General features: G+C 33.7%; 1 protein-coding gene and 1 non-coding gene across 4 annotated transcripts in view; one reads left to right on the top strand and one right to left on the bottom strand.

Moving 5' to 3' along the window:
- Positions 1 to 27,500, bottom strand: part of ARB2A (ARB2 cotranscriptional regulator A) — a 434,977-nt gene that overhangs the window by 271,446 nt on the left and 136,031 nt on the right. The gene's annotated exons all lie outside the window — the stretch shown is intronic.
- TRNAE-UUC (transfer RNA glutamic acid (anticodon UUC)) lies at positions 1,383 to 1,454 on the top strand. Its single transcript has one exon. It is a non-coding gene; the product is annotated as a tRNA-Glu (tRNA).

Raw genomic sequence — 27,500 nt, 5'->3', positions numbered from 1 at the left:
GTGCCACCTATCTGCAGATTAGCAGAAAGCTTCAGAAACACTAATTCAGAAATTGGGATAAATACATGTGATGTTGCTTAGTTTTGTAAATATCACAGGAATGGAATTGATGATAAAGGCAAATGCAAGATTAGACACACACAGTTGCTTTCGAACCAAAAAAACAAGATTCTCAACAAAGGGCTGCTGTATCAAACAGTAATAAAGAGCCTCAAGCAGTTGTCTGTGCTCATGCCAGTTTTCATGCTTTAATTCAGCTGCCCTGTGGTTCTTAGCTTTGACATTGAGATCTGCACGGCCACCAGAGATAATTATTTCAACCTTCAGGCCATCAGGCGTTCATTTTTGATCATGGATATGTAAAAGATGTTTTCTGCTTTCTAAGTCTTCCAAGTGGATATCAATAGAAGGGTAAAATAAGGAAAAGCAGTAAGCATTTGAAAAGAACTTGAACATTCTGCGTTACAGAAATGTGAATTGCTCTGATCAATTTTTGTAAATACTTCAGTTAACCTGATAGCTATTCAGAAGTATTTTAATTTGCCCAAATTTCAAATTACAACTAGTTATTGCTACTAGCACTCTACAAAGTTTAAATATGTACACTACAATTCATGCTTTGCACATTTTAATGAAAATACAAAGACTATATAGCACAAAATCCATAAATTAAAAATAACTTTTTAAGTTAAATTCGAATATCATATCATAATGTGCTTTTATGCAAAACTGCAATCAGGAACATATATCATTCACTAAAATGTCTAATTAGTAGTCACAAAAATCACTGAACGAAGTAATATGATAAATTCCTAACATGCAGAGAGATTACATTTCTCTCTCTATAAAACAGAGAGAAAACACTAGTTTCTGCAAAATTTGGTGCAAAGATTAAACCATTTTGTTAACATTAAATGATAACAAAAAATTAAAATATATAAATCACAATTAATAGGACATAAATTTTTTTATTTTATAATTTGAATAAACAAAATAATGAATTGTAGAGTTTTAAATATATAATTGATATCAAATAGAAAAGAAACTATAAAAGATCACAAAATATAATAAGCAAATCCAAAACAGGATTCATCAAAATTTTTCTCAGTCTCTTTTTGTAAAGGAAAAATGTTTAAAATATTTAAAGAATATGCCATAATATTCAATAAGAAGTCTATGTCTAAGAAATCTACTTAAGTAGATGACTAGAAAAGACATGGTTAGAGCTACCCTAAAAATAGTTGACCCTGTCTTCAAATCAAAAATCTACTGTCATAACTCTCAAGATGGAAACAGAAGTGCTGCTACCATGTTAGATGCATGCCAACAGTCCAATAACAATAATAATAGTTTCAAAATAAGGTAACTCATTTTATGGGAATTCCCTGATGGTCCAGTGGTTAGGATTTGGTGCTTTCACTGCGGTGGTCCAGGTTCAATCCCTGGTCAGGGAACTAAGATTCCACAAGCCAAGTGGCATGGTCAGAAAAAAAAAAAAAAAAAGGTAACTAATTTTAATAGAAAGAGAAACAGAATTATGTTAACTAGTACTTCAATGAGTTTAAATTCCTCACATTTTTTTTCAAATGCAAAAGCTCAACTATTCATGGTTCCCAATACAAAATGAGAAGTGAGCTCAAGAGGTAATATCTTTAGGAGGTTTCTGCAATGACTGTAACATACGCTCACTTTTTCCACTTTAAGTTGAACATCGCAGTAAGTGATGCAAAAGCTAGGTTAACATTTTCCTCAGGAAATATAAACTTCCATATTCTACACAATGCTTATTAAATAAAATTTCAAGAAGTGGTTAGAGCATCAGATCTTCAGTCCTTCAGAGCATGCATACTTCAAAGCCCTTTCCATCTTATATCAAGTTCACGACACACAGAGCAGGGTATAAGTTGACACATAAGTGGTAGGATCATTTAGGGTAAAAAATGAAGCCATCTAACTCAGGTGAAAACATCTGACTTCCTCCTAAATATCAATGGGCAAAAGTGGCCCTAATACTCTGGAACAAAAAGTTCTTGTCTTTATTAAAGTAAACTGCCCCTCTATGCTTTTTGTGATCCAGAGCCTCCCTAAAAGGAGACATTATACTTCTATCCAACATAAAAAGACCTACTAATGAAAGTTACTTTGTATTAAAATGTGTTTCCTTAAGCTATTTATAGATAAGATTCTGGTCTTTCTACAAGTGTTAGCTCAACATGATATAATTTACACAGTAGAGTTTATAAGAGAGAAAAGGACTAAAAAAGAAATTTATAGAAAGTCCTTTCCCTATAAAGAACAAGAAATGATGCTCCCAATAATCTAGCAAAAAGGCCAAAGAGACTACAAATAGTCATTTGCTAAAGTACTTTTATTCTCAACAAATTGAACCTTAAAATTATGTAGTTTAACATTATGAAAATTCACTCAAAAGATGACAAACTAGGATAGAAGAAAAAAAGGGTAATTACATATTAAATGGAATATTAGCTTCCTATTTTATTTAAAGAGATCACTAATTCTGTAAAGTTCCTTTACTGAGTTACTGCCAGATCGTCACACAAAAGGTCTGAGGCAGAGATACTTGCTTTTCTGCATATTCTATCACGTTTCAGATTTGCTTACTACTACTGGGAATTAATCTTAATTATAGAGTCAAGAAAGGACAATACAGCCAAAATGTATAAGGCATATGATTGTCCTAAGGAAGGTTCAGTGTGTATCGGGGATATTTAGAGCTCTATCCTTGTAACTTCGGATTGTGAGAAAAACAGCTCTTCACCACTGCCTAATCCTTTGCTGCACCATATTCCCAGATTAAAGTTTATTTGTAACTCCAGGGTCATTACAGCAGTTAGGAAGCTCCAGTGATTTGGGTATAATACTGTGGAACCTATGTCTTCCAATCATGAATACCCATCTTCCCCTCTGCTCCCTGACAATTTTTTTTTCGATTTTCATCACAAGAAGAATACTGGTATAAGAAATATTATGACTTCTTATTATCAGAGTATGTTCTTGTAGATATTTCTTGTTTATTCATCATTTTTTATGCATGATCTTTCCTATCTTTATTTGTCTGTGGAAGTTATTTAAATAAAAACTTCTCAGAACAAGACCTTAAGCAGGACTGTTTCCCTTACTCGTAGCACAGTGACGTACATTTATGATACCTGCCTGCTCCTCACAAGCATCTTTCTTTCTGTAGCTTCTTTTGTTTTATGTACTTCTTACCCCAATTCCCTTTCATTCTCTCTTTTTAGGGACTTACCTTATTATTGAATAATGGCAGCTCTTAGTAGTGATATACCTTCTTGGCAGTATTCGGTATAAAAATGACCACTGGACCATATATTTACAGTAAATAAAGCCCTAAATCAACCAAATGGCTAAGGAAAATATATTTATTTGGTCATCTTCCTTCTGAGTCAGTATGGGAATGTATCTCAAGTAATTTCAACCACACACATGCATCAAAAGCACTGAAAGCAATTGTTTAGCTATCTGAAAATCTAATACATGGCTCAAGAATGAAAAATTCTAATAAATAACAGCTAACATTTATTGAGTGCTCACTATGTAACAAATACCCTAAGCACTTTACATGCATTATTTCATTTAATCATTCCTAAAACTCTGCAAGGTAGAGACGCTGTTGGTATCCTTAGCTTACAGCTGTTAACACAATGAATAAGTGGTAGAACCAGAATCAGAGTCCATTCTGACTCCAGACCTCACACTGGTAACCAATATGATAAATACTATATAATGTTTATTACTTTTAGCTTGTGATAAGTGACTCAATTTTAATTGTGATAATCTTTTGCTGTTTTTGAATTGTCAAGTGACAAATATCATAGATTGATGGCACTTCGGGCATTAGCTCTGTAATGACCATATGTCACCCCTAGAGGTCAGATATATTTTAAAGGGTGAAATTAGAAACACTTGGCATCCATCAGCTAAAAAAGTAGTTCATATAGAAACAACAAATATATACCTACAAACCCTATCACACTGCTAAAATCTCAGCTTAGAGCAAGTACAGACACAAGAGGTATTTCAAGTGTTCTTTACCAAGGCTTCTAAGATCCCTAAAATAAGAAAAACTCTGAAAAAGTTCTTTTTGGTTATGGTGATTAAAGCCTCCCTCTATTTTCATGGAAGAACAAAGCAGCAATGGTATAGGCTTTTGTAAAAAGTATTTTGGTTATTTTGTCCTTGTTTTCATAGGTTGAATTTAAAAGTGGCTTATGTTATAGGCAGAACAAGTTCCTTTGCTTTTAGTTTGCATTTGAAGAAAGAAGCAATGATGTAGGTTACGGGTTGGGGGACAGAAGGTAAGAGGACTCTAGTCATCATAGGAAATCTCTATAAAGCTACTTGAAAGATCAAGACAACAGCTTCTTTTATAGCTAAACTGTGACTATATGGACCAAAGTATGTTTGCGTCAATGGGTGATTAGGATATTTTAATTACATTATTATCATTAATTTTAATAGAAAAGGTCAGTTAAATAACATATAGTAGATTTTACCAGTATTAATAGTTTTAATCTTAATGACACAGGTATAATTCTTAACTTGTCCTTACTGGTACCTTATGGAGTACCTGAAAACAAAAACCATTTTGGAAAAAAAGTATAAATTTTAGCACAAACATTTTTCTATATTCAACAAATACTGTTTAGATATACTAATTAGCTCTAACAGAAAGAAACCATTCAAGTGAGAACAGACGTATTGACAAAAGCATAATGTCATTACTTTAATGAATGCTAGACACTTGATGATACATATTTAATGATTAAAAATAACCAAACCAATATGAACAACTCTGCCAGGGATCCGTAAGTCAATTACTCAAGTAGTTTCTGAATAGCTACTACATGTGGAACATGGTACTAAGCTTGAAAGTAACATGTAAGAACTATTTTTTCAAAGAGTATTAATTTGAAAAAATGCTATTCTTTATCATTTTTATTTGAGCAAATCACTTAACTCAGATATTATCTAATACAGTCATAAGGTACAAATAAAAAGTAAACAATAAAGTAAATTCCAAACTTAAAGATTAGAATGCAATTTAGGTTCCTACTGTAATATAAATTAAATAGTACCTAGTGGTTGTGAAGGTTAGATCACAAATCATGGTAAAATTAGGAGTGAAATAACACTAAACATTTTTTTAAAGTGGAGTACAAACAATATTCATAAGCTTATCAGTCACAAGAGTAACACAAATCAGTAAAATCTAAAAAGAGAAATTGAGAAATAGTATTAATATGAAATTATGTCTTTGATGGTTGTAATTGTGAAATTCTGGAGCTCTGTGTCTTTCTTTAGGAAGATACGTCACAACGGCAATGGAAATATTAATCAAATGACCTGAAACTGATCAGTACCCCAAATGGTCTGAGAATTACTCTTGGTTTATCCCATATTCTGACACTTTCTCTGGGTTAATAAATTCTACCTTCAACCTATAGCTTTTGTAGTCCTGGTTCCTTCTCCATTTCTCCTCTAACCTGATGCAAGAGAAGTGGGCCCTGCTCATTGAGAGGTAAAGGCATAAAAACTGCTAGCTAACCTTTTAGAAATCTTAACCACAATTGAAAACATAGTAATTATTCCCTTTTGTTTAAGTTGTATTTATAATAATCAGGAATAAATTTTTAAAAAAATAGTGTACAGTCAAAAAGAAAAGGTGAGATCATAGAAACCTGAGATAATTACAAGAATAAATCTACAAGCAGAGGAGAAATTAAGGCAAAAACCTGTATCCTTCAGGGAAACCTGAGAATGCTTACACAGAGTGGAGGGGTGTGCATTTAGATAACAAAATCAGCATATGGCTGAACAGAAGGATACCCCATGAAAATTAGTAGATGACCTAATAAGGCTAATAAACTCTACTAACAGTCATTCTCTGTCTGGTTGTTAAGATGCCATCTATTACTGTAAGGATCGATTGCATATTCATAAATATTCACTTATAAAAATTCTATACTATCTCAAAAACTTTGGAAGATGCTTATTAAAAAAAGTTTTGAATTGCAGTAGTCTTCCAGAAGTTTAAAAGCATTGACCATGACTAGAAACTTTAGAGTTCCTTTGTTACATGTTCAAGTATGAATGTGTAACATAAAGAATAAGATTCAGTCACTGCATTGGTAGTTGGAAGATGAGTATGATAGGTTATCTATAATTCTAACATGATCAACATATAATCATGGATTAGCTTATGACCTCAGGTACATTTCGTTACAGAGTGTACTTGCTTAATCATTCTCAGTGAACAGGACCTTTGACGGTTAAGAACAAGACTGGGATGAACATATGGAAGATGAAGTTCCTGAGTCTTAAATGGTACTTGGAATAACAAAAAATATGGAAAATTAACAAGCTCAGTTAAGAGTGTTTTAATTTTTAATTTATGTTAAACTGAAACATATCTGTAAAAGCAGCTAATACAGAATTATTTTATAGGAAAGGAAGAATAACAATCCGCTCAACTTCAAATGTAGGAAATAACAGATATTAAATATAAGAGCCATGTATATATTATCATACTATAATAACATATATTAGGAATCCAATAAAATCCTAATGTTTTGGTTTATGGACATTTCTATTTTGTACAAATAAAACATATTCTAAATAAATCATCATCAAGATATTATCCTAAGTTATACACATAATCACTATGGTAAAAGATAGGCCACTCTAAATGTTATTCATCTTTTTCATCCAAATAAAGTCAGACTAGCCATACTCATCTGATTAAAAATATTACCTTTGTGAAGAAATATTTTAGTCAGATATTTGTTTAGCTGGAAATTAGTTTAAAAAAATGAATAGTAAGTATGTAGATTATTTGCTCTACTCTATAAAGGGTAAATAAAGCATCCAGGGCTTGAGATAGGGTACAAAGAACGTTTCCATGGTTACATGCTTTCCCGTATCAAATTAGAGCAGAATTTGTGTACAAGAGGTTTGTTGACAGCCTACATAGGCCATAAAAAGAATAGAAGGCTAGGAGTTTGAAATCTAAATATATTCTGCAAAGTCTGTTGAGAGAAAGTTGGGTGAAGAAAGCAGCATCAGGAGAGTAACAGATTAGTTAAGAGTATCAGATGCCATTTCGTAAAAAGATAATTTCTTTTTTAGATGTGGCTCAAAAAAGTCTCTTCAAATGTATGATTAGCTACGTTTTTCTTCGTATCCACAAAGATACCTCAGTCTGGTGTCCACCCAAGCTATTAAGAAGAGCCATTATCTGGCATGCAACTAGAAGCATCAGCTTCACCACCTGCCCAGTCTTGCAGATGTCACTACACCATATTCAGTCTCAAACATGGGACCTTCAAAAGGACAGTTAAAGGGCTTTTCCCACACGAGTGCTAGCCAAGCAAGAGCTTTATTGTACACCTGCCACTATTATTCTTATGGGCCATTCAGTGGGAGTGAATTCTCTTTTTAGTACATGTTGAGAATTCCAGTTGGGCTAAACAGCATATTATAAATTTAAACAAGGTCAAATGTATGGTCAAAGCACTGCCCAGCAATTTTGCCATAGAGGGGCATTCTCACATACTTAAATTTTTCTTTATATACCAGCAAAGGTATCTGGACATTTGAATAATTTTCTATTTTGTGAACTAGCCCACAAAGAATTGGGATTTTTACTTGTATCTCCTGTATTTTTACTATTTAAACTTGGGGGGTAGAATATTGCTATATGATTACTAGATGAAGAAAACTTTCCTACTAAAACTGCTAATATTACCCAAGATTTTCTTTTTCATATTATCACATATAATAGTATTTAAAAATATTTAAAATACTTTAACAGTTTATAAGAACTAAAGTCATATACACATAAAAAGACACACCTACACATGACAGAAAACCAAATAATATGTACTTTCAAAAGCAGAACCTGCTAAAATTTCTTTGCTATGTACTTTTCAGTAAATATGGTGGCAAAAACATTTCAGTTATTCTTTTCTCTGCTGAAAGTTATACAGAAAGAATGTGAACTAACTATGGTATACAGCATAAATGATTCAAAGGAGTACAATGTACAAATGAGCAAACGACTATCAAACAGTAAACTGAAAATTCTGTACATTAGTGTATATACAGTGCTAGCCACATCCAGACTTTTTGAAGCAATGACTTGGTACGAGTTGTTACATAAATTAATACATTTGACATGGTTAGTTCAGCGATTTCAGATTAATAAAGTGAAAACAAAAAAATAATGAAGAACACTTGAGCACTTCCTTTCTCAAGCACAATTCATGCTTAGTTTCATCAGCCGTTGTTTTGTCCTGGCTGGCTGTTTAATGAGTGTCTCTAGGTTGAATGGCTGGATATCTGGGGGGTAAAGGCTGAACCCGATTTTCAAAAAAAATCTGACTCCTGGCAGAGAACAAAGTATTTGTAAGGAAGCAAAGTAAAATCACGTAGGTGATGGCCAGCCAGCATTACTGTGTAGACTAAAGCATTATATTCATTTATGTCATGACTAATGGCTGATGGTAACTTGAACAGTGTACATTATGCCTTTGCATCAGGTACTATATAAGTAATAGCTATACTCAAAAACTATTGCCTGGATGGGAAAAAAACTGTAACTTTCAATGAACGCTAGCTGACTATACCAGATATCTCTTAAAGGAGACTTGACTGGATTGGGGAGAAGCTTCTCCTTTAGTCCTAGTAAAACATTAAAGGGAGGCTTTATCTTCCTCAGGTGATGCTATTTATTGTGGATGTATTCAAGTTCTGGGCAATGTTTTAGAGTTGTTTAAGTAATGCAAAAAACATACTAGAGTTAAGAAATGGTCTAAAATTTATGAATATTTGAGAGTTGAAAATAAGAGTGCTTAAATTTTAAATTCTATCTCTTTGTATATAACTAAAGACCTTACTTTTTACTTTTGATTAAGTCTTAAAAATACATGGGTCATGGTATAGTGCGGACATTTACAAATGCATTGTACATTGCAGACACTTACAAAAATATTTAATTGGCCAACAATGGAATCCATTCTATTCTCCAGATTTATTTTTTCTCTCAATCCTATGTAGAAATAGGAGACCTGAAGCTGCAAAATATAACATCTTTGTTTTAGGCATACTCTAAAAAAGTAAAGTTCAAAAATCTCTGAATGTCAAGAGAAAAATTTCATTTATGTGAGTAAATCACTACACCCTGACAAAACTTTTCAATGAAGGAGTCAAAGTCTTGAATGAGTGAGGCAAGGTTGAGAAGCAGAGACCTAAAGAACTAAATATACAAGGTAAGAGAATAAAGAATTTAGAGGGACAAAACAGTATTTTTCTCCTCAATTCTCTCTCCACATGTACTTTCATGCCATTTTGCAGTTTTGTTCTGGAATCTTTACCCAAACTCTGTCTTACTGATTATCTCTGCCCCAAGTAGTGCCTGAACAGCTTAAATCAAGTATTTATTTCAGAGTGAGAAGACATGGAGAATACAGTAGAAAGCCTCTTTACCCTTCAACTTTGTAGCATTATATATACCAGTGACTCCATAACTTAAGACAGATGTGGAAAATTTGATAGGAATCAGAAGACAACCATGAAAAATGACTTAAGAGTTGACAAGAGGGACTATTAAGCAGTTAAATAAATAAATAGTTATGATCCCCAGCCTCCACTCATTCTAGCATATAGCAGTGTGGTTTATAGAGACAAATTGGCACCTGTCTGTAATATTCCTTACATGCAAAGGCAGGTTCTATTAAATAAAAGTTGGAAAAGTGGTAGATGATAATGTTAAAATCAGTAAGACTAAAGAGATTTTTTTTCCAGAAAAAAGCTAAATATCATTTATATAAAAATGTCTACAGCAATTCTGAAATAAGATTACTCTACTTAACTGGACCATCAAATTAGGAGCGATTAGACAAATAAAAAATGCTAATAATCTTGGGCTATAGATTAGGTTACTATCTCTGTCTGCATAAAAGGGGTTCTCTTCTATTCCTTCTCAAAACTCAAGTATTAAGTTACATTTTAAATTTAAATCTCTTGGTCTAGCAGTACCTAAAAATCAATACCATTACTTCTTTACATTATTCTGGTTAAACAAATTCAATTCCTTCCTTCTAGATTTCAATAGAATTACTGGTTATCTTCTGCAAAATGAAAGTAAAATCTTTTGCAGATACCCCCAAAATATACATAATATATACTGACAGTGTTTTACTGATATACCTCAGAATAAATGAAAACAGTATTTTTTTAAATTTTAAAATTTTGCCAAATGCTGTATTCCCTGATGCTACTTGAGTCATTTGCATTAAAAAGGCCTTTTATAACACTATGTGTCATTATTATATTATTAATATTGAGAGAAAATAGTAAAACATAGCCAACATAGGAATGAGCTGACAAGGCAATTCTTTTCAGTTTTACATTTCATATTTTCTCTATTAAAGGACAGTTTGCTACTAGAACCAACAAAGCATAGATTATAAAATCATAACCAAAACAAAGAATTCCACTTGCCTTTCTACAAAATTTTTGCATTTCTGTTTCTTCTCTCGCATTTTTTTTAGATTTTATTTATTTATTTATTTATTTTTAGCTGCATTGGGTTTTCATTGCTGTGTGTGGGCTTTCTTTAGTTGCAGCAAGCGGGGGCTGCTCTTAGTTGCGGTGCACGGGTTTCTTATTGTGGTGGCTTCTCTTGCTGCGGAGCACGGGCTCTAGGCGCACAGGCTTCAGCAGTTGTGCCTTGTGGGCTCCAGAGCGCAAGCTCAGTAGTTGTCGTACACGGGCTTAGTTGCTCCGTGGCATGTGGGATCTTCCCGGACCAGGGTTTGAACCCATGTCCCCTGCATTGGCAGGAGGATTCTTAACCACTGCGCCAGCAGGGGAGCCCTCTCTCACATTTCTGAACCACTAAATCACCAATGACTTTTTAAAAAATTACCAACATAAAGAGGATAGGCTATAAGATGGCTGAAAAGGCATGAACCGGACTCAGAAGATTTGGTTTCTGCTTTCATCTTGGGCTTTTTTACTAACCCTTATATCGTGGGCAAATCCCTTAGAACACTCTGAACCTCAATTCCTACATCTGCATAATGGGGACAATGTTATCTTCTTTGTCTCAAATAAAAATAGAAAAATAGGGGAACGCATTTTGCAAAACTGTCAAGTGCCATAAAAGTGCTAGTTTTTATCCTAATAAAAGGTCAAATTATCAAAATTACATAAAAGCTTTCTTTAGTATATGCAAATGTTAAGCTACAATGTAAATGCCTTAAAATTATTTATATGCTTACTGTATAAGATGTAATTACATTAGACATGTAATAACTGAAAAGATAATCTAATTCCCTACTTTCTGCTAACCCAATAAGACTCTGCTAAATTTGCTAACTGATGAAACAAAGCATTTTTAGTAAGACAGGAATCAGTATACACTAGATATTTTCAGGGGAAAATGGATCCTCAGTAGGCAAGAGAAGGAGCCCTATGAAGTGCTCTAACTTATCCCTGCAAATACTTATGCTAGATATTTCCCTGTGCCTACCCTTGCCAACTATTAGCAAGTACTAATGTTTTATTTCAAAAGATTTTGGACACTCACTCTCTGTCTCTACATTACATATAGACACTTGTAAGTGCACAAGCACACACATGCACACACATCTACATGTAACTCCAAAGTATGGTTTGGAATGCTACTGTGTATAGCAAAGACACAGAATCTGCAGTCTAACTTTGACCACTCCAATGATTCTGGGTGTTAGCCAGAGAGTCAGAGTAATGAAGGAGTGGTCCTCTGTGAGATTCCCTGCTGTGAAAGCACTCTTAATAAGAGATACTACGGTGCATGATTAATTTTGATTCTGTAACTCATAACATTTTGAGTACAGAAATAAAATCCAAGAAACCTACACATTTTAAAAAAAGCCTTCAGGATAAATTTTTGAAAATATATCATTTCAATCAATTATGCTCAAGAATTCTTATCTTCAGATGTTAATGTTTCTTTTCAGAGCACCATTCTCCCAAATACAATTCTCAAATGCTTTCAACTGTAGTAGTATAATGCCTTAAAATACTCTATTATTTTTTCTGAAGTCATGGCATCTAATTGGATAATAATGATATTTGGGACTTTGGGTTCACAAAGATAAAGAAAGTTTAGACTCTAACAATTTCAAAACTATGTAAATGAATTATTTAATACTCTCTAGATAAAAGAGACTGTTATTCACACTAGAATATTATTTGGAGTTTGAACATGCCTCGTCACTGTGAAAGTCAAAATTGTGTTGAACTGTTTCTAAGAAAAAAATTCCCTTCGCACATATTTATAAGTACATTAAAACCTGCTGACTGTGTTGGGAAAAAAGTTTTCTTTTAATGATATGATTTCTCCCAAATGGTGCTTAGGAAAAAATAGGTATCTTGGTCAATTTTAAATGTGTGCTGTAATTGTCTTATGTTTTGATATTTTGTTTACAATGTGTAGTTAAAATATTCATTTTAAACATTTCTTTTTTAATAGGATAAACTACTGAAAGATAGCAAGCCTGAGAATTTTGGGATAGGTAAATTTTGGGAATGTACAAAATAAGCATTCAATTAATGTTCTGATGCATATAAATTAATAAAAAAAACTAAAGGCTTTTTTTCTTTTGGCGGTACGCAGGCCTCTCACTGTTGTGGCCTCTCCCGTTACAGAGCACAGGCTCCGGACGCGCAGGCTCAGCGGCCACGGCTCACGGGCCTAGCCGCTCCAGGCATGTGGGATCTTCCTGGACCGGGGCACGAACCCGTGTGCCCTGTATCGGCAGGCGGACTCTCAACCACTGCGCCACCAGGGAAGACCAAGGCTTTTTAAAATTGTATAAGAAACCAGGAAATTAAGGATAATATCTAGACAGGGAATTAGCCCACTTATTTTATTTTCATAGTCATTTTCCAAATAAGTTAAACTATAATGAAAACATTAGTAAATGACTTCACATATTTTAAATGATCATACAAAATACATTGGTGTTATTAAAGCTCTGAGATATAAATCTCATTTCAAGAAAATTAAACATAGTTGATAACAATGTTATTTGATAGAAAAAATCATAATATAAGTATTTTGGATTTACTAACCCTTGAAGTAAATTAAATCATTTTTCTAAATATACTGTTTTGAGTTTACTATTTTGAGGCATCTGTCTAAAGAATATTAAATAATACTATCATGTATTAACCTTACTACATTTTACACTATTAGAATTTAATGATAGCTTTTTTTAAGTCAATTTTACAAACAGTTCTAAACAGGTTATTTTCTATTGAACATTACTAAGGTGAGAGCATATTACCTAATAATTTTAGGTAGAGAAATTATTAAAACAAAAGTAGGAGATTTCTAATAAATGTGAGGTGTTATCTCACTTATAAGAATCATCTTTAGACTTTATAAGGTTATCTTTTTAAAAAGGTAAATTTATTCTTTTTAAAAAGGTAAATTTATTCCTTTTTTAAATTCCTTTTTTACAGTACTGTATCAAAAATGAATGAAAAATTTCAGAATTTATCTTCTAAGAATGCTGCTAGAATGTGCAAATTAAGTCAAATTTCAAACCTAAGAATTTGAAAATTTTTCTGACGAAGTGATAAAGCAAAAGCTTTTTGAAAGATTTTAACAAAAATTACTACTCTGATAGAGAAATTGCACATAATGAGTAAAACTCCAAATTTTCCAACATTTTATATTTATGTAACAGAACAATTAAATATCGTAAGAAATCATTACTTAATGATACATCACAGGAAATTACGAGCCATGGAAAATATTTAATGGGCACATTAGTATGTTTCCCTTTCCTAAGTGCCACTTCAGTAGAGGACACCAGTTTGTGATTTTTAAAACATAAATACTGTGAAGGAGTGTATCAAAAATTTAACTTTTAAGTAATACCTGCATTAAATTAATAAAATTGGGTTAAAAAGTATGATTAACTTGTTAATTATTTTTATATTATGAAGGGGTCAAAATTAACAAAGGTAAAAATGGATACTTTAAAAATGAAAAACATTATAAATTCTTGAAGACCCTAAAATATTACACATAGAGACTATTAAAATAATGCTTCCTAAGAACAAGTTCTTCTCATGTTCAATTACAAAACAAACATTTTTACTTCCCCATGACCATCTCTGCCCCCTGCTGCCCATAAATTAGTTATAGTCTAATATTTTTAAATAGACTGATTAGGTTAAAACTATAGGAGGTAAAATATATATGCAAAAATTTACTATTTACAAAAGTCTAAAATTACCCTGACAGAAGAAATTTAATAAGGTTTCTTTACACCCTATACTAATATTTTCATTTTTTTCTGTGAAATAAACAGTTAAAAATATACCAGGGTCACTCTACCCAATTTAAAATATAGACTCAAAAACAAAACCAATATAATTCTTTTTCTACTGGATAGTATAAAATAATAGAACTTTTTTATTAGTCTTAAAAAAGGCATTTAAAATTTTTGCAGAGATAGATAATTATTTATGATTAACAAAATGACTAATTCTTAGCTATACAAATCTAATGCAATGAAAAAAATTGATACAAAGAGAACAAGTATCAACTATATGAATCATCAAGAAGTCTGACTTCTTTGCTTTTAAACACATTCAAATATTTGCAACTACACTGACATAGCTGTCAGTGAATACAGTTACATTTATTCTATAACTAGCAATATATATCATTGATTTCACTCATTTATTAAATATTTATCTCCAATGAGACTGAATGACAGAAGAAAACACAACTTTGTAGAATACTACAAAGCAGAAAATAAACTAACACAGACATGCTTATTACTTAAAAGTTATTCTTTGTTATCTATTCTGTGTTCAATTATATTTCCCATGAGTGGCAATTATATAAATATGTAATCCTTTATGGGCCTTGAAAAATGCATCTGATAAAAATGACTAGAAAAGGTCAAAATGCTGAAAGAAGTATGAATGCTTTTTAAAATTCAAAAATATGTTTTTTACAGTATGATTCTAAAAATGTTCAGAAAAATTACTTCCGAACTAATTAAGATGCTTTGAGCTAATACACAAAGAGCATTTTATTGGGTATATTACTTAGTTGAAAATAAGGATTTTTCCAGATTGTTTTAAAAAAGAGAATAAGAAACAAAAAAAAGCATAAATGTTTTAATAACAAAAGATCTTAACAATACATATTATCCTATGTTAGTCTTTCACTAGACATATCTGACCTATCAGAAATAGAACACTATAAATACCGCTCAGATATAATATATTTGGTATTGTGACATATAAGTAGCACAAAAGCTCTTTCTTTAATCAAGCAATCATAATTGTCAAGGCATATGCAAAGAATGAGACCTAAAATACAAGTTAACATTTTAAACTACAGGGAAAAAACACATTATTTCATATGCTATGCACTCAAGAAGACAATTCTACTGCAATTTTCTTACTGCTATTGTGACAGGGGAAAAAATTCTAATAGCCTCAGAATCATATATATTCAGCTTTTTTTAACATCTATAAAACATAGAAACAGCTTAATGTTCATTTCCTACAAGAATCCACATTCAAAAGACAGTTATCAAAATTTACTACATGTGAGGTAAGTAATACTGACAGAGTTCTCTAGCTTAACATTTCCCTTGCATCTTCTGCGTGTTGTTTAACACTACTGTATATTGGAAGAGTGCATTTCTTTTTCTTAGAGTGTGCTGACTTACAGCATTTAGAGCAATATTAAGTTCTCTGTAAGAATACAGAGAGCTACCTAATGCAGTCTCATAAGATTCAAAGTAGACTTTGCACTATGGAAGTTAAGAATCTAGCAGCAATAATAATAGATTTTGGAACTACCTAATTTGAAGATAAAGAGATTCAGAATACTGTAAACTTAAATTTGACCCTTTCAACTCTTTTCCGTTATAGTAATATATCTGAGTACATTTTTACCAGGATTTCTTTAATCCAAAAAAAGAAAACCACTCACTAATACTTGGCTTGGATTATTCTCTTGAGATATTTGTATATAAGTTATTGTGGCATTGGCCTCGTGGAAGAAAGAAACCTAACAAACAGGTTGACACAAAACAGGTTGGCACAAGGAAAACGGTCCCCTTTTTACAGTTTAAATTGTTTACTGAGTCAGTCACTGCCACACAAAAATACATTTCATAGAAATCACATGCCTCACAATGTTCTTTTTAATCCGTATCTGACATCTGAGTTATTTATTGTATGTTACTCTTCCCTTTCTTTGATCTTCCTCAGTACTCAGCTCACTGTTAACTGTCCTGGGTGGTCTCCCATCAGGGCTTAGTGATCAGTATCCCTCTCTATTGGCTGCCTTCTAGTGATTCCTATCAGCTGTATTCTCACATGCGTGTGACAACTTTATTAGCTCACTCAGATTGTGCTTCAGACCATCTCCACAGCACATACACCCTTTCTCAAACAGTCACACTTTTGTAGTTGACTTAGAACAAATAATTATATGAACACTTCAGCTGTTATACTCAATAATAAAGTCGAAATGAAGAGAAATTTCACATTATGTATAAGTCAGGGCTTGGTTTTCATGTTCAGACTAAAAAAATCAATTCCAGATTGATTTTTGTGTATATATGGTTATTGTCAGAGGATTAATTGATGAATTTTTCATTTGATGAGTCAGGTGGAATAAGCTCTGAGGCACTTAGTGAGCAGAATTCTAATTCACTCTGGTTCTTCACACTCTGCAGTAAACTCGTCAATTTTCATATTTCATCATAATTTACTTGTTCTCAAAATATTCAGAAAAGGTACTGTGAATATCGTTGTGATTATACATTATATGATTAATGTAATCTGGATTTTGAAAATGGGTTTATACTTTTTGAAAGATATTAAACCTTTATCTGATTCAATCTGTCCACTTTGACTTTTTATTTCACTATTATCTGAATCTCCACTATATAGCTAGTTTCCATCTGTCTACTGACCTTAAAACGTTCTGCAAAGCAAATACAGTAACAGTGCAAAGGTACCATACTTATAATCAGTGTGAAACTAGACATAAAAGTTATGGATATTTTATTTTGGTTCTAAAAAAGTCATAATCCCATGACAAATGCTAAAAGTCCTAAATAAAACGTTTTCAAAGAAAAATTACATGTGTTTTATTGATTGAACAACACAGTTTTCTAAAAAAACGATTTAGAATTTCATCATATGCTTTCAAGGCGTCACAAGAATAAAGAGAAAAAAAAATCTTCACATTTCTTACTTAGCATAACATAATATTTTAGAATGTAGCTGTGTTTTCCAAAGGTAATCTGCCATACCTCTAAGATCTTTTATGCATGAACTTTTCATGTAAAGCAAGATAGTTTTAAAAAGAGAGACTGCGTAAACATTATTAGCTTTGAGTATGTATCCAAATTGTCATAACTATACCAAAGTTCTTTAAACGATAAATTTCTTCTCTCTCTGGAATTTGCATGTATGTTATTTTTTCCAATAATGCCTTTCCACCTTTATTATTTTCCCCATATTTTCCTTTTTGCCTGCACTTTTTTCCCGGTGCTAAGTCCTTTCCTTAATTCTGAGGCTGATGAGAGCAGATGCGGTTGACTGCTCTGACTCCCCACACTTAATTTTCTTAGGAAGGTCTTATATGTAGAGCACCTATAGACAAAAAGGCCAGAACAGCCTCCTTTCCTGAGTTTAAACTAATCAATGAGATTTTCAGTCGAACAGGAGAAAAATCAGTTATGATGTTCTCAGTCTCCCAGTGCTGTGAACTGTCTTCACAAAACCATCAGCATCAAGGATAGGGAGCAAGGGGTCATGTTCAACTAAGACTAATATAACCTCCTACTTCTCTATTCTTGCAAGCTTCTCCTTTTCTACCTCTATGACCTTGTCACTTTCCTTCATTACTTTGTCCTCCTCAGATACTAGAACCAATAACGATAGCAGCTGCACAAGAGAATAGCTTGGAGCATGAGCCAAATGAAACTGATTCTAAGTCAGTTTTACTAGCCTATCTCCTAACTCCTTAGAAATGAATAAAAGAGAGCCTGGATTATTTGAGCACTAACCTTGTCCCAGGTTCAGAACTCTCTCCCAAAAATCAGACTCATATGAGCTACAGCATGAAGGCCTGATAAAATTTCCAGACAATACAACTTTTCTATTTACTCCAAGTAGCTTTCTTGTGGTTAATTCACACCAGTTTCTTTATATTCACTTTTAAGCCTAAACAGCAAACTAAAGTTTATGGTTGCCAGTTCAATATTAACTTCTACAAATATTATGCCAAAGCCTAATACATAGGAACAATATTCCTTAAAATTATTACAGTGAATAAATTATCATAACATTAAATAATTTTAATCCTATCAACCTAGTACAAAATTAGTTTAATTAATACTACACTGGAAACAGCTTGGTTTCAGAGGGTGGAACAAGTACCAAATCACATTCTCAAAATCAATCTGCATAAAATACCTCCTCTCTCTAAGCAAGAATGTCCCCCCACAGAAGATTCCCATTTTAAGGCTGACAATCCCATTAATTTAGACTACTCTTCTTACTCAAGATGGTAAAGGAAGTCAAAGCTGATAATCTAAAATCTGATAAATCTGCTATGTCTCACCAGCTGTCATAAAAGGTATAACTAATGGTCAAGTAGGGTTTGGAAACCTGTGGATTTTACTTGTTAGTACCACTTTAATTTCTGTTACCATGGCTAATATAGAGCTATGAGGACTCTCTAAGAAAATAATGTTGTGAAAGTGAATAAAAGGACCGGAAAATAAGGCACTGAATTTGCCCTTAAATCATAGTAACCTATGATGCAACAAAAATGTTCTTACTGTTCAACAATGTTGAAAGCATGAGTAAGAATCCATATTTTTTATTATTAATTAAGTTGTGTGAAGTTACACTTTGAAATACCGCATCCAAAACAGTAACTACCTCAACAAAATAAATAATTTTTGTGTTTGATTAAATAGTGAGAGAATACACAGAGGCTGAATTTGAAATTACTTAACTTACTTGAAAACACATTTGGAGGGACTGAGTAAAGTACTTAAATTATTAAACCACTGGAATAAGATATGATATATTATCAGAAATATGGAAAAGAGGAATAATGGATCATAGTTCCTTTTATCTCTGGAATACTAAATCAATTTATACCCTAGATAATGAATGAAATGAATTTCATAGTTTCTACATAAAATGATCTATATAGACACTCATTGATATGGCATAGCTGATGGTATTCGGAATAACTTAGGGTTAACCTTTTAAATCCAAACTTTCATTTTAACTGATAAAAATCTAAAATGCACTACCTCCCTCAGTAAATGAGATAATCTAATTCTGCCTCAATAACTGGGGTCATCATTACTGAACATTAATTAATCCACTATGTTATAAACATGAATGGTATGAGATACTAGACGAATATGCTGGAGGCCAAGGGCATCTTCTGAAATTTGTTTTCTTGGTGTTTACCTATTTCTCATAAAAGTATAAAGTAGGTAAAAAAAAGTAGAAAGATTCCCTATAACAAGACATGGTTACCATTTATAGTTAATCATTTACTCAATTAGCAAATTTCTCTTCATATGCTCTCCTGCCTTCAATAACACTGCCTTCCATACTTTATCAACAACCAGGAGTTTTTCAGTTGCATTCAAAAGCTTCCTCTATTTGTACTGGAAAACCAAGCAACCATGCTCTTCACTGGTTTGATTACCTTCATGAGGTAATACTGCCATCTTGTGGACTTAAAAACATTCCTGGTAAAGAATATCAAAGGCAGGTTGCATTTTCCTAACTACAGGCATAAATAGGTATTACTTCTGAGTATAATGAAGTGTGGGACACTTGAGTAAGCCAGATAATCAGGGTTTTACTCTACACTGATCAGAGACTTTTACCTCATCATATAATTAATCTATTCATGATAAAACTCTTGGTTGAACCAAGTAATCACAAAGGTGGTGTCTAGTGGCTCCCAAACATAAGTTCATAGAGTTTCAAAGAAGTTTTCATGGATATATGAGAGTGAAGAAGAAATGAGAAAAAGATAATGTAATAATTTTCATACAAATCAATGAAATCCGAATATCTGAAAACTACTAATATAAGTAATAAATATGGTCTTGAAAAATGAGCTATCATTATGATTTTATTAACTTTCTATTCCATTCCCCAAACTCTCAGTTAATCTGTGCGTATCAGGCATGTCAAATATGGACTTTAAAAGAGAATGATGATATTGAGGAAAAATGCTTCATACTGGGCTGCATATCATGATAGGACTCTATTTTAGAAACATCCCAGAAGGAAGATTTAGGAAACCAGTATGATGAGAAAGAGTTCTACCATGGCTGGATTACATTTTTATTTGATATTTGTCTGCAATACACATGTCCCTTTACTAGTGTTCTCAACATATGCAATATTCCCAAGTACAGGGAGCTGTGCTGGGTAGTTTAAAGTTGACATATAGGTGTTATCCCTGTTTTGCAGATAGGAAACTATTCATCGGTCTTTACTGTAGGTAGTGCCACATACTATTAAAAATAATTTATCCTTGTGAGTAAGAGCACTAAATATTATTAGATGGACACATTTCCCTTCTATCATTGTGAATTTTGAGAAAAAAACTGATAGTGTATAAGCATGAAAAACAGGCAGAAGCAAACCTTCAACCAGAAGAATTTTATCAAGGCAATAACTAAATGAGAAATAGAAACTAAGAATTATTACTTAAATGCATTTTGGTATTTAGTTATATGCCAAATAAAAAGCAAAGATACTATCATCAAGTATACATTTAAATTTAAAGGAAGTATGAAATGCATATTTACAATGTTTTAAAACAGTGACTAATATTATGTACTGCCTATGCTCTACTAAGTTTAAATAGTATTTACAACTGATGGTATTTATGTTTTTAAAAAAATGACCTATTTCAAGTGTAGTGTGAAGCAAAAGTAAGAACACATTAGGTTAGTGCTAAGAGTCATGTTTTGGGGCTTCCCTGGTGGCGCAGTGGTTGAGAGTCCGCCTGCCGATGCAGGGGACACGGGTTCGTGCCCCGGTCCGGGAGGATCCCACACGCCACGGAGCGGCTGGGCCCGAGAGCCACGGCCGTTGAGCCTGCGCTTCCGGAGCCTGTGCTCTGCAATGGGAGAGGCCACAACAGTGAGAGGCCCGCATACCGCCAAAAATCCAGGGTGCGGCGGAGCGGATGGGCCCGTGAGCCATGGCTGCTGGGCCTGCGCGTCTGGAGCCTGTGCTCCGCAGCGAGAGAGGCTGGAGGGGGGGGGGGGCCCCCAACCCCCAAAAAAAAAAAAAAAAAAAAAGTCATGTTTTGCCCCATTGGTTTGTAATTCCAAGAGTCTCTGTCTTGGCTTCTTCCAACTCTGATATCAGATGGCTAATACAAATTATAAGCTTTACACCCAGAGCCCACTAACTGCTATACTTTCCTAACATAAGGTAGTACCAGCAAGCTAGAGGAAACATTCCATCCAATGTGTGTCTTAAAAGCACTCAAAACCCTCTACTCTAAGCAGATCCTGAAGGAACATTAATTCAAGGAATTTCTTTACTGAATATTTGAAATATTCATGGTAAAGGCCTTGTAAAATAAATACAGGTAGTAACAAGGACAAGTAATAGCAGCGAGTGAAATTTTACAAAGAAAGTATGAGAATATTAGAGTAGAAGAAAGGTAAAAACCATAAGCATTTTGACCATTCCATTTGTAGCATAAATGAAAATTGAGAATTAGAGGACTTCCCTGGTGGCTCAGTGGTTAAGAATCCTCCTGCCAATGCAGGGGACACAGGTTTGATCCCTGGTCCGGGAAGATCCCACATGCCGTGGAGCAACTAAGCCCATGTGCCACAAATACTGAGCCTGCGCTCTAGGGCCCGTGAGCCACAGCTACTGAGCCTGCGTGCTGCAACTACTGAAGCCTGCGCGCCTAGAGCCTGTGCTCTGCAACGAGAGAAGCCACCGCAAGGAGAAGCCTGCGCACCACAACAAAGAGTAGCCCCCGCTTGCCGCAACTAGAGAAAGCCCGCGAGCAGCAACGAAGACCCAATGCAGCGAAAAATCAATCTATAAATAAATAAAAGTTTTTTAAAAAATTGAGAATTAGGACTTAGAAATGTATCCTTTCTCTTCTTGGGATCAGCATTCAAGAAATTCATTCTATTCATTCTTTCACTTAAAATATTTACTGAATGCAGACTACAGGCCAGGTACAGAGGTAATGGGCACGGATAGTGGATAAGACAGACATAGCCCTTGCCCTCATAGCAGAGAGCAGACAATTACAGATGTGAAAATCACCTCAAAGGAGAAATAAATGTGTCATAAGAACATATAACAGGGGTTAACTTAGGGAGTACTGGAAGGAGGATGGGAAGGGTTCCCTACAGAACTGACATTTAAGCTGCGACCTTAAGGTTGGAAAGACTAAAACATAGGGAGATAGAGAGTAGCTTGAAAGAGTCTGAAAATCAGGTAATCAGTACGCATAAGAGCAACAGAAAGCTACAGAAGGGTCTGACCAAATATGTGTCTTCAAAGATCATTCTGGCTGCTAAGTGGAGCTGGACTAAAAAGGGATGAGTATGGACATGGAGTCACATTATAAGACAAACGTACTAGCCCACGTGAGAGACAGTGGTGGCTTTGATTATGGTGTCACAGTGGAAATGAACAGGGATGAACCTGACACATTTAAGAAGTAGAAGTGACAAATTTTGGTGACCTTACATGTGGAGAGTAAGGCAATAGAAGATGCCTAGGTTTTTGACATGGGTTGCGGTGAGGATGTTCCCATTTACAGAGACAGAGAACATAGGGAAACATGTTTATAAGGGAGGGAGCAAAGGGAGCAATGTGTTTACTCTGGGTCACATCAGTGTAAAGAAGTCAATGAGAGATCCAAGGAGAGTTGCTGGCATTTGGAGATCTGGGTCTAGACTTCCGAAGAATGGTTTGGGGTAGGGATTTATATTTGGGAGCTTTAAATGAATCAGCGATAGCTGAAGTCATGAAGTAGAAGATACTGCCTAGAGAGAGAATGTGAGGTAAGAAACGAGTCTACAACAGAATGGTGAAAATGTCCAATATCTTAAAAGCAGGTACAAAAGGAGCTAACAAAAGAGGCTGTGAAGGATTAGCCAAAGCGACAGTCTGCTGTGCAGAATACTCTGTCGAAGGTTTTCTGGTGCCATGCTCAAATATGTTTTATCCTATTAAAGTGATGTCATTAGACACACTTCCTCATTAAAGAAACAATGAGCTAACCTATTTTTGAACTGTTATTTTGAATGGCCATAGCAATGTGCTTAATGTAAATCTGAAGTTAGCTATATTATTATTATAAGTGAATAATCCACATTATCTCATTTAATCTTCATTAATCACAACAAAATTATAGCAAAGGTATTCATGTCATCTCCACTTCCTAATACACCTCAGAGAAGTTAAGTAACTTGCTCTAGAGCATATTAGCTAGGGCCAGCATTTGACCGTGAGTTTGTCCAACTCCAAATTTTAACCCCTACTGACTTCCCCAGTAATAATGTTGCAATTCACTCCAACAGCACATTATAGTTTGGCATATATCATCTCATTTAATGCCTGAATAACTCTGTGAAAGGGCATTACCCCCATTTTACATATAGGAAAATGGATTCAGAAAGGTCAAATTATTTATCATGATTCACATAGCTAGGAGATAAGGAGAAACGGGAAGCCAGGTCATTTCACTTCAAGTCCAATGCGTTTTCTAGTATATAGTGACTGTGTTCTACAAAAAATATCAACAACCCATACCATGTTTTCTTGTTTCACTTAATTCATTTACCAAATATGAGTGATACAATGTATCATTACTGTAAAAAAAAAGTATTCTTGTTCTTTTTTCAACATAAAAAAACTGGTTGTTTCACCATCTCTTTCTGTCTCATTTCCCTCCACCAGCCCCCAGATGAATTTGCTTCCCAAAGTCTCAGCCCTTAGATGTCCTCTTGCTATATTCTCTCCTCAGCCACATTTATGGTTTTAACTTGTTCCTTTTTGTTAATGATTCCCTGGCTATCTGGTCCCAACTTCACACCTGTTTACTACTTTCTTTTGTTTAAATGCTTACAGATAATCTCCTTTATAGGTATTTTTCTATTTTTTTAAACCAAACCAAATTTGGTTAAATTTACAGTGTATACTCAAAGCAATAATCCGCCTTTTCAATTTTTGTCACCAATAACACCAGTGTCCTGCTCTGTACCAAACTTCCAACCAAAAAAAAAAAAAAAAGTTAGAATTACAGAAAGGAAGTAGTAAGGGGAAAGCGTGCACGTGTGTGTGGAAAGGAGTGGAGATGGTTCCCACTTATCAGATATGTGACCCTGAGCAAGTCTTTTTAACTCTATAAAATGAAGGGTTAGACTAGATATTAAGTTCTATATTTAAAACTCTACCTTCTTTGGTTCTCCTACTGCTTCCTATTTGCAGTCACTAAGTAACAAAAATTCTTTCATTCCCAATTTCTCTGAATTCTCTCCTGATTCTCTAAAACAGCTATTCTTAACCTGGCTGCATATTGTGATCACCTGGGATGCTTTAAAATACACTGATGTCCTGGTTGCCTCCATTCTTCCAGAGATTCTGACGTAATTAGTCTAAGGTACAGGTTGAGCTTAGGGCAATAGTTCCTAAACTTTGCTGCACATTAGAATCACCTGGGAAACATGCAACACTCCAAATTCAATCTCACTGCCTGGGGGTGGGTGTCAGGAATCATTATTTTTCAAAAGTTTCTCAAGTAATTCAACATCAGCAAAGTATGGGAGAAAAAAGAAGGAAGTCTGAAGCAGCAGCCATGTTTAAGGTATTTCAATTTATTTCAACTGAATAAGAATTTAATCACATACATTTTGGGGAGATGGGATGGGGGGAGTTGAATTTAGGATCTAAAGTCCTTTATATATTTACATAAAAATTCTAAAACTTTTATAGAGAGTTGGTAATTATCTGTTTAATACTTTGCCTTACTTGTAAATGGCACTCAAAAAATTCAATTAGATTTACTGCCAAGTTTGTAGAAGAAAGATAGACAAATTTTATTATTTTAGCATATTTTATTAAGATGGCTTAGCAAACATTTTTTAAAATTATAAACTACTAGTGTTATTTTTATTTCATTGTAGAATAAGGTAAGGAAACCATGAAGGGAAATTAATTTTTATGGTGACAACTGAGGGAATGGTACTATATCTTAGGCAATTATGATTGGCAATCACTTGTAGCCCACCTAATGATATAGCATTGTAAGTTCAAGTTATTAGTTTAAATATTAGTATAATTTCTGGTCTTTGTCAATCTTTTTATGTTTATCCTGCCCAGAGCACTCTAATTTCTATTAGGTGCCCTAAACTGCTGGAACTACAATGAGGTAAAAAAACATTTACATTATCTGTCTTTTTCCTCCTTTTTACTTGTAAGAAAGTGGGGGGAAGTAAAGAATCCTGCCTCTTTCAAATGTAATTTCCTTTTTTAGGAAGTACAATAGAAGTCTCATTTAAATGTCTTTACTTAGAAAGACCCTTGTCTGGACAAAAGGAATAAGGTCTGAATTGAATATATTCACAAAATGATGAGGATGAGCTTACTTTCCATATATCTAAATCTTCAAATATATATTTGCTTTTTTTTTTTTTTTTCTTCTTGAGACCTTCTGGAAGGAAAAACTGTGACTGTATATGACATGCAATATATTAGATCAATTAAAACAAAAAATTCACAGGATTCTCTATCGCTTGAATGAAAAGTAAAAAAACATGCTTCGATATAGTCTCCTTGAGGGGTTGTATCTGGATCACTTTTGGATCCCGGTTTGGCACACGGTTTGCATACTTAGAGCAGTAATAAAGACTGAGTGCTACCTCTGTGCTGGTGTGCCGTAAATAATTTACATGGATTATTTCGCTGAACTTCACTTTGAGCCTGAGAGCTGGTACCCACCCCTTTTCAAATGAAGTTTAGCAAGGCTGAGTAATTAAAACTGAAAATATATGTAGATCATAATTTTGTTTGGTGGAATAAAAAATAAATATAGGTATATGCATATAAATATATACATTAATATCTATATAGCTTTAGGGAAAATATTAGAAGGATATCCATCAAATTGTTAATCAAGATTACCTCTGGCATGGGATAAGAGCGGGGGCAGAAGCTTTCATTTCTTATTTTTTTAATTGTAGGGACTGTGTGTAATTTTTTTCCTTTTAGTGTTTTTTAGCATTTTGCCAAGTAATTTTTTAAAAGTGAAAAGAAATAAAGAACATAGTTATCTATCTGAATGTACATACAGGCAAACACGTGAAGACATATAGATGGCCAACTGGCATGTAAAAAAAGATGCTCAATTATTAGAGAAATGCAAACTAAATGCATCACTAATTATTAGAGAAATGTAAACCAAAACTACAATGAGGTAATCACCTCACACGGATGGCCAGTCAGAATGGCCATCATCAAAAAGTCTATAAATAATAAATGCTGGAGAGAGTGTGGAGAAAAAGGAACCCTCCTACACTGCTGGTGGGAAACGGGTGCAACCACTATGGAAAACAGTACGGGGGTGCTTTAAAAATCTAAAAATAGAGTTGCCATATGATCCAGCAATCCCATTCCTGGGCCTATATCCAGACAAAACTCTAATTCAAAAAGATACATGCAACCCAATGTTCACAGCAGCACTATTTACAATAGACAAGACACGGAAGCAACCTAAGTGTCCATCAACAGATAAATGGATAAAGAAGATGTGGTACACATATACAATGAAATACCACTCAGCCATAAAAAAGAATGAAATAATGCCATTTGCAGCAACATGGATGGACCTAGAAATCATCATCCTAAGTGAAGTAAGTCAGACAGAGAAAGACAAATATAGTATGATATCGCTTACATGTGGAATCTAAAAAAAAAAATGATACAAATGAACTTATTTACAAAACAGAAATAGACTCAGAGACATAGAAAACAAACTTATGGTTACAAAAGGGGGAAGGGGGAAGGGATAAATTAGGAGTTTAGGATTAAAATATACACACTACTACATATGAAATAGATAACCAACAATGACCTATTGTACAGAACAGGGAACTATACTCAATTTCTTGTAATAACCTATAATAGAAAAGAATTTTTAAAAGTGTATATAAAATTGAATCACTTTTCTATGATTCACACATTGTAAATCAACTATATTTCAATAAAAATTTTTTAAAAAGTGAAACATGGAATGTTATAAAAGTTTATCTATTTGATATGTATCTTTATGAAATCTTGGTTCTGTTTTCGCGCTGATGTTGGTCTTGGTCAGGTCCTCAGGC

Source organism: Lipotes vexillifer, unplaced genomic scaffold (genome assembly GCF_000442215.2).
Source record: "Lipotes vexillifer unplaced genomic scaffold, Lipotes_vexillifer_v1.1 scaffold67, whole genome shotgun sequence".
NCBI lineage: Eukaryota > Metazoa > Chordata > Mammalia > Artiodactyla > Lipotidae > Lipotes > Lipotes vexillifer.
The sequence above is the reverse complement of the archived record's forward strand: the minus strand, read 5'-3'. Positions and strand labels throughout refer to the sequence as shown.